The 12,250-nt window shown below is 37.8% G+C and overlaps 2 pseudogenes; one reads left to right on the top strand and one right to left on the bottom strand.

Annotated features, from left to right (window-relative positions):
- Positions 1-232: 232 nt before the first annotated feature.
- LOC126000047 (uncharacterized) lies at positions 233-351 on the top strand (annotated as a pseudogene).
- A 3,107-nt stretch (positions 352-3,458) lies between these two features.
- LOC125999022 (ras-related protein Rab-5A-like) overlaps positions 3,459-12,250 on the bottom strand; it is a 9,774-nt pseudogene continuing 982 nt past the window's right edge.

Here is a 12,250-nt window from a genome sequence, read left to right as displayed (position 1 = left end):
GTTACTCCTCGCTATGAGCTCAGAAATCGTTCTTGGCTTTGGGGAACCAAGGTGTTTTCCACAGACCAGGAAGTTGAGTGTTCTGGGGTTCAAAGGACCTTTGGTTTGTAAAAATTTCCCCCTATACTGCCTTGCTATAAAAATATTTTGGCTACCAGGAGGGCCTCATATCAAGCTGGGCATTAAGCAGATGAATTTTAGGAGTGTTTGATCCACTTCTTTAAAGAATGTTGTCTATGGCCATACCGCTCTGAGCACTCCTGATCTCATCTGATCTGGGAAGGTAAGCAGAGTTGGGCCTGGTTAGTACTTGGATGGGAAACTGCCTGGGAACACCCAGTGCTGTACGCTTTTGTGGCCGTGCCCCTGGGTTCAACCCTTGTGTCTCGAGGCCAGAGCCATGGCACTGTGGTAGAGTGTTGGTGTTGCATGTGGCTGACCTAGGATGGACGGCTGTTTGATCCCCCAGTGTCACATATTGGTAACCACAAGTCAGGAGCGATTTATGAGTTAATAGCCAGGAGTAACCCCTTAGTGTCACCGGGTGTGGCTCAAAAACCAAAAAAAAAAAAAATGTCATGGATATCTTTAGAGGAACTGCATTAAATCTGTGCAATCCTTTGGAAAATATTGACATTTTAATGCTGTTAATCCTCCCAATTCATGAGCAAAGTATGTGACTCCATTTCCTTATTTTTTTCTTTTACTTCTTGAAGCAGGGTTTTGTAGTTTTCTTTGTATAGGTCCTTCACATCTTTTTTAGGTTGACTCCAAAGTATTTGAGTTTGTGTGACACTAAGGTAAATTGGATTGGGGTTATATTTTAGATATCCATTTTTTTCTATCATTATTGGGATATAAGAAGGCCACTAATTTTTGCATGTTAATTTTATAACCTGCCACTTTGCTATATGAATCTATTGTTTCTAGAAGAGTTTTGGTAGAGTCTTTAGGGTTTTCTAAGTAATAGTACCATGCATTTTTCAAACAGTGAGAGCTTGACTTTTCTTTCTTATCTGAATACCCTTGATATCTTTTTTTTTTTGCGTAATTGCTATGGCAAGAACATCCAACACTATGTTTAAAGGGAGTGGTGAGAAAGGCCAGCCTTGTCTTGGTAACAGTTTAGAAGAAAGGCTTTTATTTTATCTCTATTGAAAATAATAGGAGATATTGACTTGTGGTAGATGGCCTTGACTATATTGAATAAAGTTCCTTCCATTCCCATATTTTTTTTGTTTGTTGTTTCAAACCACTTTATTCCAACCTGAGCACCTCATATAAAACTAAACACTAGAGAACTGTTCTCCTTACTAATTCTGAATTATTATAAATGTACAAGTTCTGCTATCAGTTCAACACTTAAATAGATAAAATGATCTCTGACTCAAGGTAGATTTCATATCATGAAAATACCTAAAACAATTAATGCCATATACTGAACCCATCAAAATAAAAAGAACTTTGGAAATAAGGCTGCAAGACCATTACTAACATGTTGCAATAGCCTATGTTACAAATTACAGATACAACATTTATGATGGTTGTAGGTAGTGCAGGAACATTTGAAGACCTCTCTTTCAAACGTAGAGAAAAGAAAAAAATTAGATGTTTTAGTAACTGTACATTTTGTATACTTTTTTTTGGTTTTTGGGCCACACCCGTTTGATGCTCAGGGTTTACTTCTGGCTATGCGCTCAGAAATTGCCCCTGGCTTGGGGGATAGAACTGCGGTCTGTCCTATGCTAGTGATTGCAAGGCAGACACCTTACCTCTAGAGCCACCTTCCCGGCCCCACATTTTGTATATTTTTAAGCAACTCTTAAATATTACAGAAAAGTAATAAACATATGGAGACTACAAGGTAGTACCCTATTTACAGTACAGTTGAAAATTAAATTTAAAATGATCAAGTTTGAATGTACATAATTGTTAGTGCATTTCCTATTTACATCCAAAGGGAACAAAAGCTCCTTTCCCTCACCCAACCAGAACCATCTATGTCATGTTTGGCGGTGATCACAAATCAAACACCTAGTAGCATTTTTTGTTGAGGAGCTCATATTTAAAGGGCACATTACCCATTAAAAACCTGGTTGCATTTTTTTGTTGAAGAATTCATGTTGCATACATTCTAAACAAGATGGGATATTTGAGTTTTTTTAAACTGCAGTAAAAACAATTAAGGGCTATTAAATTAGAACCACCAATATTAATTTTTGCCACAAAGTTGTGGTGTTCTCTTCTGGCTCATTTGTTGAAGCATATGATATATACTTTAAAATAACTATTACAAGGAGAAATTACAGTTGCCTCAATAATGAAGCTAAGCATAAACACCTTTGACTGCCTGCTAAAAATGATCACCTTTTAAGTCCAAATTTGTTATGTTCCAAATCTTTTCTTCTTCATAAAACTTGTTGGCCATCATGGATCGGTAGACTGTTGTAGATATGCCTGGTATGTGAAATGCCCAATCTTCCAAGGAAACAAGCATAAACAAAGCAGTTATTTTTCTCCTTTCTACTGTTGAGACATTAAGAGAGTCACATTTATGTTATTAAAAATTATGTTCACTCTTATCCACTGCTGGTGGGAATGCTGTCTAGTTCAACCTTTATGGAAAGCAATATGGAGATTCCTCCAAAAACTGAAAATCGAGCTCCCATACGACCCAGCTATACCACTCCTAGGAATATACCCTAGCAACACAAAAATACAATACAAAAATCCCTTCCTTACACCTATATTCATTGCAGCACTATTTACCATAGCAAGACTCTGGAAACAGCCAATACCCTTCAACAGATGAATGGCTAAAGAAACTGTGGTACATATACACAATGGAATATTATGCAGCTATCAGGAGAGATGAAGTCATGAAATTTTCCTATACATAGATGTACATGGAATCTATAATGCTGAGTGAAATAAGTGAGAGAGAGAAAGATGCAGAATGGTCTCACTCATCTATGGGTTTTAAGAAAAAATGAAAGACATTCTTGCAATAATAACTGTCAGACACAAAAGAGAAAAGAGCTGGAAGTTACAGCTCACCTCATGAAGCTCACCACAAACAGGGATGAGTTTAGTTAGAGAAATAACTACGTTTTGAACTATCCTAATAATGAGAATGTATGAGGGAAATAGAAAGCCTGTCTAGAGTACAGGCGGGGGTTGGATGGGGAGGAGGGAGATTTGGGACATTGGTGATGGGAATGTTGCCCTGGTGATGGGTGGTGTTCTTTACATGACTGAAACCCAAACACAATCATATATGTAATAAAGTTGTTTAAATAAGAAAAAGAAAAAAGAATATTCTAAAAAAATTATGTTCAAAACACTTAAAATAATTCTGTATTAGAAACTTGACTCTAAAGTCTTTATTTGGAAGTCATACTGGGCCGGTTAGATGCTCCAATTCTACTGTTAATAACATTTAAGATATTGCAGCTAGTTCGAATGGGAGGTTTAGTTGTTACAACACTGACTCCTGGTTGGCTGTGTGGGTTCAGTAAGGTCATTTGGCAGAATTTGCTCCTGGATTCTGTGGTTCATTCTTTGGCACCTTTTTAGCTATTGCCATGAATATCTTATTTACATTCATTGATGTTTTAACTGATGTCTCCATGAGTAATAAGCTGTTGTCATCTGCATAAGACTGTGCTTCCTGAAAGTCAACAGCTCTTTTATTTGCAAGGTCAGCCATGTTTTCCGATAAAGCTATGACAATGTTAGGGCTGGCTTGCTGCTGAAGTTCTTTATCCCAGTTTTTGGCTCTGGCAAAAGACTTCTCATTTGATATATATATATATATATATATATATATATATATAGATATAGATATAGATATATAGATATATATAGATATATATATATATCATATACAACTATGGCTGCTTTTGCTCCTCTGTAGTGCTAAACTATGGTATTATTCTTGGCCATCTGTATCCCAGATTTCAAACTTCACTGTCATGTCGTCAAGACACACAGTTTGGGTAAGAAAAGTAGCCGCAATGGTACTTTCTTGAAATTTATGAAATTGGCGTTTCACAAAACGAAGCACTAGGCTTGTTTTGCCAACAACAGATTCTCCAAGAAGTACTGGTTTGTACTGGCACAATTTATTTCCAGTATTTGGCCTGTTGGGTCTTGTTCCTCTCTATTAGCCAGGTCCAAATTTGAAAGAAGTCCCTAATTGCAGTTTCTTAAATGAATTTCCAGGATGCAAAGTGTCAATGTTTTCTTTCTGGAGTTAAAGAAACCTAAGGAGGCTGCGGGGCTTAAGCTCTCTGGAGACAAGGAGCTGCTCTTTGGAGACAAGGAAGTTCCAAAGCCTTCTTAGAGAAGGGGTAGGCCAGGCCTGTGTGTGCTGTAGCTTTTTGACTGTGGTTGTGGTGTGGTGAAGGCTGCGGTGTCTCCAGGCACGAGCGCTCCCCTCAGACTAGATGGTGGGAGGGCTCCAGTCCTGGTGCTCTCCATTCGCATCATGATGAGAGTTTCTATCAGGAATGGGTGTTAGACCTTATTAAATGCTTTCTCTGTATCTACTGATATTATCATGTGCTTTTTATTTTTTGTTGATATGGTGTATTATGTTGATTGATTTACGTATGTTAAACCATCCTTGCTGTGATATACTTTTTAATTTATTATGCCAGGAATAGAACTTAGAGCATAATATATAAAATATATCATTATTATTATATCATATAATCATTAAAACCTTAATGATTATATGATATAATTATAACATATTATATAATTATATATAAATTATATGTTTAATATATTTATGTAAATGTATATTTACATATAATATATTTATATATTTTAATATTTATGTATAATTATATATAAATATATTATAATTATATAATTATATATTATATACATAGAAAGAGTACCTACTTTACCACTAGACCATAAAACTGACTCCTGGATGAATCCTTATTTTTATTATATAGAATACATTTTATTATATATTATTTAATATTAAACATTATATATAAACTGGCAGAGCAAAAAATATTTTTTGTTTTGTTTTTGGGCCACACTGGTGACACTCAGGGGTTACTCTTGGCAATGCGCTCAGAAATCTCTCCGGGCTTGGGGGATCATATGGGATGCCAGGGATCTAACCGAGGTCAGTCCTGGGTCAGCTGCATGCAAGGCAAACGCCCTATGCTATCACTCCAGCAAAGTATTTTGGATATAAATGTATGTATTTTCCTTTAGTGCTTTTTTAATCCCAAAACCTAGTGTGTAAAATTCAAATTCTCTTCCTCTCTCTGCAACTATGTTTTTTCATGGTAATTCAATTAAAATTTTTATGTTTTTAAATAATCTTTATTGGGCACAGTCCTTATTTTAAAAGAGATTCATAGCTATTGAATTTGAGTATATACTTAATGTTGTATTCTGCTTCTTCCACCTGGTGGGTCACCTGTAGAAAGGAAGAAATAGTGAATTAGTGACCAAGCCTAGAACATATACTCATTGTGTCTGAAGTCTGGACTTTTTGATGAAGTCTCCTTGGGATGGAAGGGTCTATCAAATAGAAAAAAAGTAAAGGCTTAAGCCTCAAGCCTTTGAAGAGTAAATATAATTACAGCCAATTAAAAATTTAGATAGTACCAGGAAGATAACTCCAGTGATATAGCATATGCCTAAATATGATATAAAGCACTGGATTTGGTCTTTGGCACCTTATCAGCCTCCAAGCACCACAGTATATGGTTAGGAGTGGCTCATCTTGGGAAAGCCTCCTCCAGTCTGAACTACTCCTTTTTTCCCCAACCCATAACTCTATTCAGCTATTTTCTTAGTATGCATCATGCTGATTAGATTGCATCACGCTGATTAGATTGCCATTTTCTCTGATTGATCCTCTTATTCATTTATGCAGGACTACATCGTACTTCTCATTATGTTTCCAGCAAAGCCTGTTGAATGAATGCTAAATATTTAAGTGCTTTGTGAACAGCAACTTGCTACACAAGTGTTAAGTGTTAAGTAATATGACTTTGCTCAGGTTGGTTATTTAACAGTGTTGGCTTACTCATCCATTTGATACTAATTTTTATCACCTTTCCATGACATGATTTTGGTTTCTTCTTATTCCCAATATGAATAAAGGCTACCACGCATTGAGTATTTGAACTGAGCTAAAGTCTGTGGTAAGATTTTACATATAAATTCTCATTACTCATTGCTAAGGCAATTGTAAGAGACTGGTCCTATTATAAGTATCGCTCTCATTTATCAGATGAAGAAACCAAGGCAGGTGTAAAGAGAGTAAGAACCCTACCCAACATCAAGCAGGAAGACTCCTGAATCCAAATACATTGAATTCAAGATACAAATCTTGTTATAATGATTTAACAGCTCTCCCAATATCTTCATATAAGGGCATTAGTAATAGAGTGAAAATAACCCATAAAGAGGAATGATCACATATCTTATAAAGGATTAACATGCAGTAAACATAAACAACTCTGAAATCTACACAGAATAAACAACAAGCAAACAACCAAATTTTTAAACAGGCAAGGACTTTCACAGACATTGTGTATCTCCAAAGAAGATATACAAATGGCAGATAAGCTCATGAAAAGATACCCAATATCACTAATAATTAGAGCAATGCAAATTCAAACTGCATTGAGATTCCACTGCACATCCAATAGGGTGGTTATTATAAGACAGCAACATAAAATAACAGGTGTGAGGTAGTATTTGGAGATTTTAGAACCCGTGTGCATTGCTGGTGGGATTATGAACTGGTGCAGCTGCTGTGGAAAATAGTGTGGTGATTCCTAAAAAGAAAACTCAAATTAGAATTGCCATATGTTTCAGCAATTTCACCTTTGGGGCACATATCCCAAAGAAGTGACACCAGAAAGTTCTGTATACTCATGTCTATGTAAGTATTATTTTCACTAACCCAAAGTAATAGCAACCCATTGTTAAATGAATGGTAAAATAAGATGAGCACACATACAATGGCACATTATTCTTCCTTTAAAATGAAAGAAAATCTAACAGCTACATAAATCTAACAGGTACATAATCTAACAGTTACATAAATGAACTGAACACTAGGCTAAGTGAAAGAATCCTATAACTAAAGGACATATACAGTGGCTTCCACTAATTTGAGGTACCTAGAGTAATAATATTCATAGAAATACAAAGTATAATGAGAGGTTTTTTATGGGTTGAAGGAGCAGAGTTTAGGTTGGCAGCATAAAAAATTAATGTAAATATTCTACAGGGTGAGATAGTGTAGAAATTAAAGCACTTGTTTTCTGTTGTGTATATAAACATTTCAAACGGATTATTATGATACTGACCCTACCCTGATCTGTGATTGTGCCCTACCCTAGGATATGGCCTGGCATTCTGCTACCACCCTAGGGTTGTACCTGATTCTGCTCCCACAATTGGGTGGTACCTGATCACACCATTGGGTGGTACCTGATCCCACCATTGGGTGGTTCCTGATTCTGGGGGATAAAAGCAAGGGTCTGTGGAAGGCGAGGGGCTTTTTGGCTGGAACTGATGCTGAGGCTTTGGGCTTCAGTCTTGTCCACCAAATAAAGCTAATATTTTCACAAGCCTGACTGTCTGCTAGCTGTTTACCAGCCGCTTCACCTCAGAACCGCCGGCTGAACAGGGTGGCAGACGCGTGCTCTGAGCTGGAGGGGAAAGACCTCATCCTCCATCCCTCCAACAGTCAACCCCATCAAGGGCTGAATTGCAACAGTTTTGTACACAATAGATCCTGTTTCAATTCCTGATACCCCATATGGTTCTCAAAGCTCCAATAGGGGAGATCTCTGAGCCCAGCACCAGGAGTATCTCCTGAGCATTTGGGTGTGACCCATTATCCTTCAAAAACTCTGCAGATAGATGGAGATAATGGTCATTTACTTATGTAAGCACGCTTAGTACCATTAAGCACATACTCTAAAATGGTCAAAATGACCAATTTATCTTTTTTTATACTTTACTATAATTTATTCATTTAACATTATTATTTAATATAGGGCCCAAACCTAATAGTACTTAGGGTTCTGGGGCTATTCCTGGTAGAATTTGTTCCTGGTATGGGCTGGTGGCTATACTCCAGGGCCATCAGGGTCAAATTCAGCATTGTCTGCTAGAAAATGTGGCACCCAGAGATGGAACTCAGGAGCTTGTTTATGTTAAGAATGGGCTCGATCACTTGAGTGAACTGTTTGAACCCAAACATGAACATTTTAAAAGGGATTTATTGCAGATGTCTCTGTTACAGTGAGTTGAATTGATGGTGACCATGGGGACCCTCTGTTTAATATATTTTGTCTTCACATTCATGTCCTATATGACACGTCCCATTTGGTCACCTGTGCTATCTCCCCAGACCTACTTTACTATTGTTTATAAAAGAAGATTCAAGGCCTGATTTTTACTATTTCCCAGTCTTGCCAAAGAGTTCTGATCATTTCCTGTTGCTAAGATTTGCTGCTTTTCCTAAAGCTCACCTAATAGTGATCTTCTCCTAACACTCAACTTGTAGTCTATTAGATCTCCAAAGCCTCCAAAGTGGTCAATGCACCCCAAAAGTCTGGGACCAAACATCAGGTCTCCAGACCCCCTCTTCTTAGAGAGAAAATAAATCTAAAGTCAGCCAGCACAAATTTTACTTACAACAGTTAACAAATGCCTGAATCCTTTCTGTTCCTGGAAACCAAAATGGAGACGGGCTGCACTGAATGTTTTCTATTGCTAGTAGCTAGTCCCCACAGTGACAGATAGGTAGGTAAAAGACAAATAGGTAAAGGACACACAAAGAGAATGAAGGATGATTTGCATTGAGGCACACTACTCTGCTAGAACTCTAAGCTCCCAAAGTAACTTCACTTCACCTCAGCTCCTTTCCAAACACCTGACAACAATTTCTCCCTCTTGTACTCTAGGTAACAAACTCTCTGGATAACCAAATGAAATCTGTCACATGGGCAATCTGACTTATCTTATGCAGAAAGAAAAATCTTCCATTGGATACTGATTTGTGATCTTCTTGTCCCTACAGGACAGTGAGAAACTAGTGTCCTACTACTGGAGAAAAAACTTCAAGTGGACTTTCTTTTTTGCCTTGAGTAAAATCTTAAAAAATCAAGAATTATTGATATCCACCTAACTCTTTCATAGAAACTAGGATGAATATCATAAACATATAGCACAACCTTTTACAAATAAAAATTTCTTAATTTATTTTGTTTTTTGGGTCACACCTGGAAGCGTTCAGGGGTTCCTCCTGGCTCTACACTCAGAAATCGCTCCTGGCAGGCTCCGGGGACCATATGGGATGCCGGGATTCGAACCATCGTCCTTCTGCATGCAAGGAAAATCCCAACCCCCATGCTATCTCTTTGGCCCCAAAATTTCTTAGTCTTCAATAGCCTATCTTATTTGAATTTCATCTCCTCCCAGTCACTTGGCCCCTAGGTAAAAATGGAATTCCCTTGAACTGAATGTTCCCAGGGAAATCTGTGTTTCCAATTTTAATTCGATTCACCTAACATAGTTGAGGAGTAGGATCTCCCTTGAGCTCTCTCTAGGACTTACTATTACATGAATCTTGGCACTTTTCACATACTGCCTGTTATTTTTACTTAACTATTTTAAATCTTTGCTTCTTGCTTCCTCTTTTAGCGACTGAAGGGGAACTATGTCATCTCCTAGTAATGTGCCATGAATACCAATTGCATTAGCAACATAGTATATGTTTGATATATATTGTGTGAATTTCTAATCTTATAATGAAGCCATCTAAAAGCAGATTGACTTCTGTGGGGAGATGTTTCAGGTTCTTTGGAAGCTTTAAGACCACATATGAAGACTCTAAAGCAAATTATAAGCCTTATATTTCAGACCTAGATTGCCTTAAAGCCCTCAATGTGACATATTTCCAGTCCCTTGCCTCTTCTAATCCTCCGTTTTCTCACTTGTGAAATGATATTTTGGGGCCTTTGGTGGGTACTACATCTTATTTTTCTCAGAGCTTATACTTATTTCTGTGTTAATATATCACTCCTGGTAATACCTCAGGGATCATATGTGGTACTGGGGATCAAATTGAGGTCAGTAAGGCAAGTGCCTTACCCCTCAACTATTTCTTTTTTCCCCAGGATTGATTTGTAAGATTACATTTATCTCTGGGCTTTTACTATAACAGAGAGCAAAGGATAAATTTTTCAGGTCAATGTCATGAAAAACAGTGACATAACCTGTCCACTTTCACTCCCACCTTTCCCCAAAGACTGCATCATTCAGAGTTTGTGAAAAGAGAAACTCAGCTAGAAATGTATGTAGATCTTGGGATAAACCTCCATGTGCGCCATGGAGAAAGTTACTCTCCCATTACTCTAGGTACTGGCTTTGACTGAATTCTGGCATCCCAGAGCTTTTTATTTTTTTTATAATAAATTTATTTAAACATGTTCATAGGTGGGTTTCAGTTATAAAAAAAGAATCTCCCCCTTTACCAGTGCAACCTTCCCACCATCAATGCCCCCATCTCCCTCCTTCCCTACCCTCCTGCCTGTATTAGAGACAAGCATTCTACCTCTCTCACTCAGTAAGATTGTCATGATATTGTCAGTGTGGTTATTTCTCTAACTGCGCTCACTGCTCTTTGTGGTAAGCGTCATATCATGGGCTAGACCTTTCAAACCTCATTTCTGTTGTCTTTGGGTATTATTATAATAATGTCTTTTATTTTTCTAAAAATCCCACAGATGAGTGAGACTATTCTGTGTCTATCTCTCCCCCTCTGACTCAGATTTTAGCAGCTCTTTCAATCTTTAAGACTGTCAATCCTTTAAATACTAGCATGCCCAGTATACTCTCTCACCTCGGAGAGTGAATGTGAGCAAATCACTGGTATAACTAAGGTCCCTGAGCCCTGTACCCCAAGTACTTAAGGGAGCTCCAATTTTTAAAGGCAGCGCCGAGAAATTTTTGAGTGATTTCAGAGTTGGTCCACAAAGGTGTTTCAATGTAATGTTCCGTTAAACTAAAGGAGGAAAGGAAACTATGCATGTCTAGCTTCCCAAAGGAATCAGTCCATTAGATGCTATGCTATAGTATAGGCAGTTCAGATTTAAATAAAAAGAAAATGCAAAGTTTGGGGGTCAGTGAGGAGAAGGTTCTTGCTTTTGATACCAGCACACCTTGTACCATCGGCAGCTATTATTATTCCTGACCAAAGTCAGAGTCAGCTTGAGACACAAGCAACAGCTGAGAGAGCTATTTGGGGAGTGGCTTCTTTACTCCATGCCTGCAGGACTAAGACCTGCTATTGCCTCTTTATCTCAATGGGAAGTGTAAACAAACCAATTCCAGGGAAATTTTTCAGTCAACAGGGTCCCAGTTCTGTATCAGGAAAGCGATTTTGGATGATAGACCTTTTCAACTTGTCCAAAAAATCAAGCTCTTGTATGAAAGATCGTCAGTGCTATTCATTTCACAACTCTTCATAGAAATCTCTACCTGTCTCATAGACACACCACACCTTCATGAGTCCTCCAAGGTGCAGGCAGATAACCAACTCTGGAACCTTGCTATCAAACTGAATATTTCCTGCCCTTTCATATACTGACAATAAATCCACAATTTGATAGTATTTGGAGATGGGCTTTGGGAAGAATTAGTGTACTTAAACAAGAGAGCCCAGAGATAAATGCATTTACTTTGGCCTAGGAAAGCCAGAACCAAAAGATGAAGCAGGAGGTGTCCCCTCACCAAATACCAGTCTCCCAGCACATTTATTTTGGACTTCAAGCCTCCAAGCATGGGAAACAATACCTGTTGTTTACAATACTCCTCACCATAATATGTAGTATACTATTCTTTCATTAGATCTGTTTTCTCCACCTTTTCTTCCATTGACTGTGGTTGTGAATGAGAATTGGGAGCAACACACTTGGTTGTGGTGCTCACACCTTTGCAGTACTCACACAACTTAAGTGGAGTGTTAGGTTATACTCAGCATGGAGAGGTGGTATTGGGCATTGAACTCATAATATTATTGCTACAAGGCAGGTGATCTACCACTAAGCTACCCTGCCTCCTCGAGGCTAGAGGATATGTTATAGCTACCCAAATGGACTAAAAACAGACCCTCTCAATATCAAAAGATATGAAGGATGAAAGAAGTCTCAAGTAGCAAGATTTCAGGAGCTCAATTTTTCCTCGAATT

The sequence above is a fragment of the Suncus etruscus genome, chromosome X, assembly GCF_024139225.1.
Source record: "Suncus etruscus isolate mSunEtr1 chromosome X, mSunEtr1.pri.cur, whole genome shotgun sequence".
Taxonomy (NCBI): Eukaryota; Metazoa; Chordata; class Mammalia; order Eulipotyphla; family Soricidae; genus Suncus; species Suncus etruscus.
The sequence above is the reverse complement of the archived record's forward strand: the minus strand, read 5'-3'. Positions and strand labels throughout refer to the sequence as shown.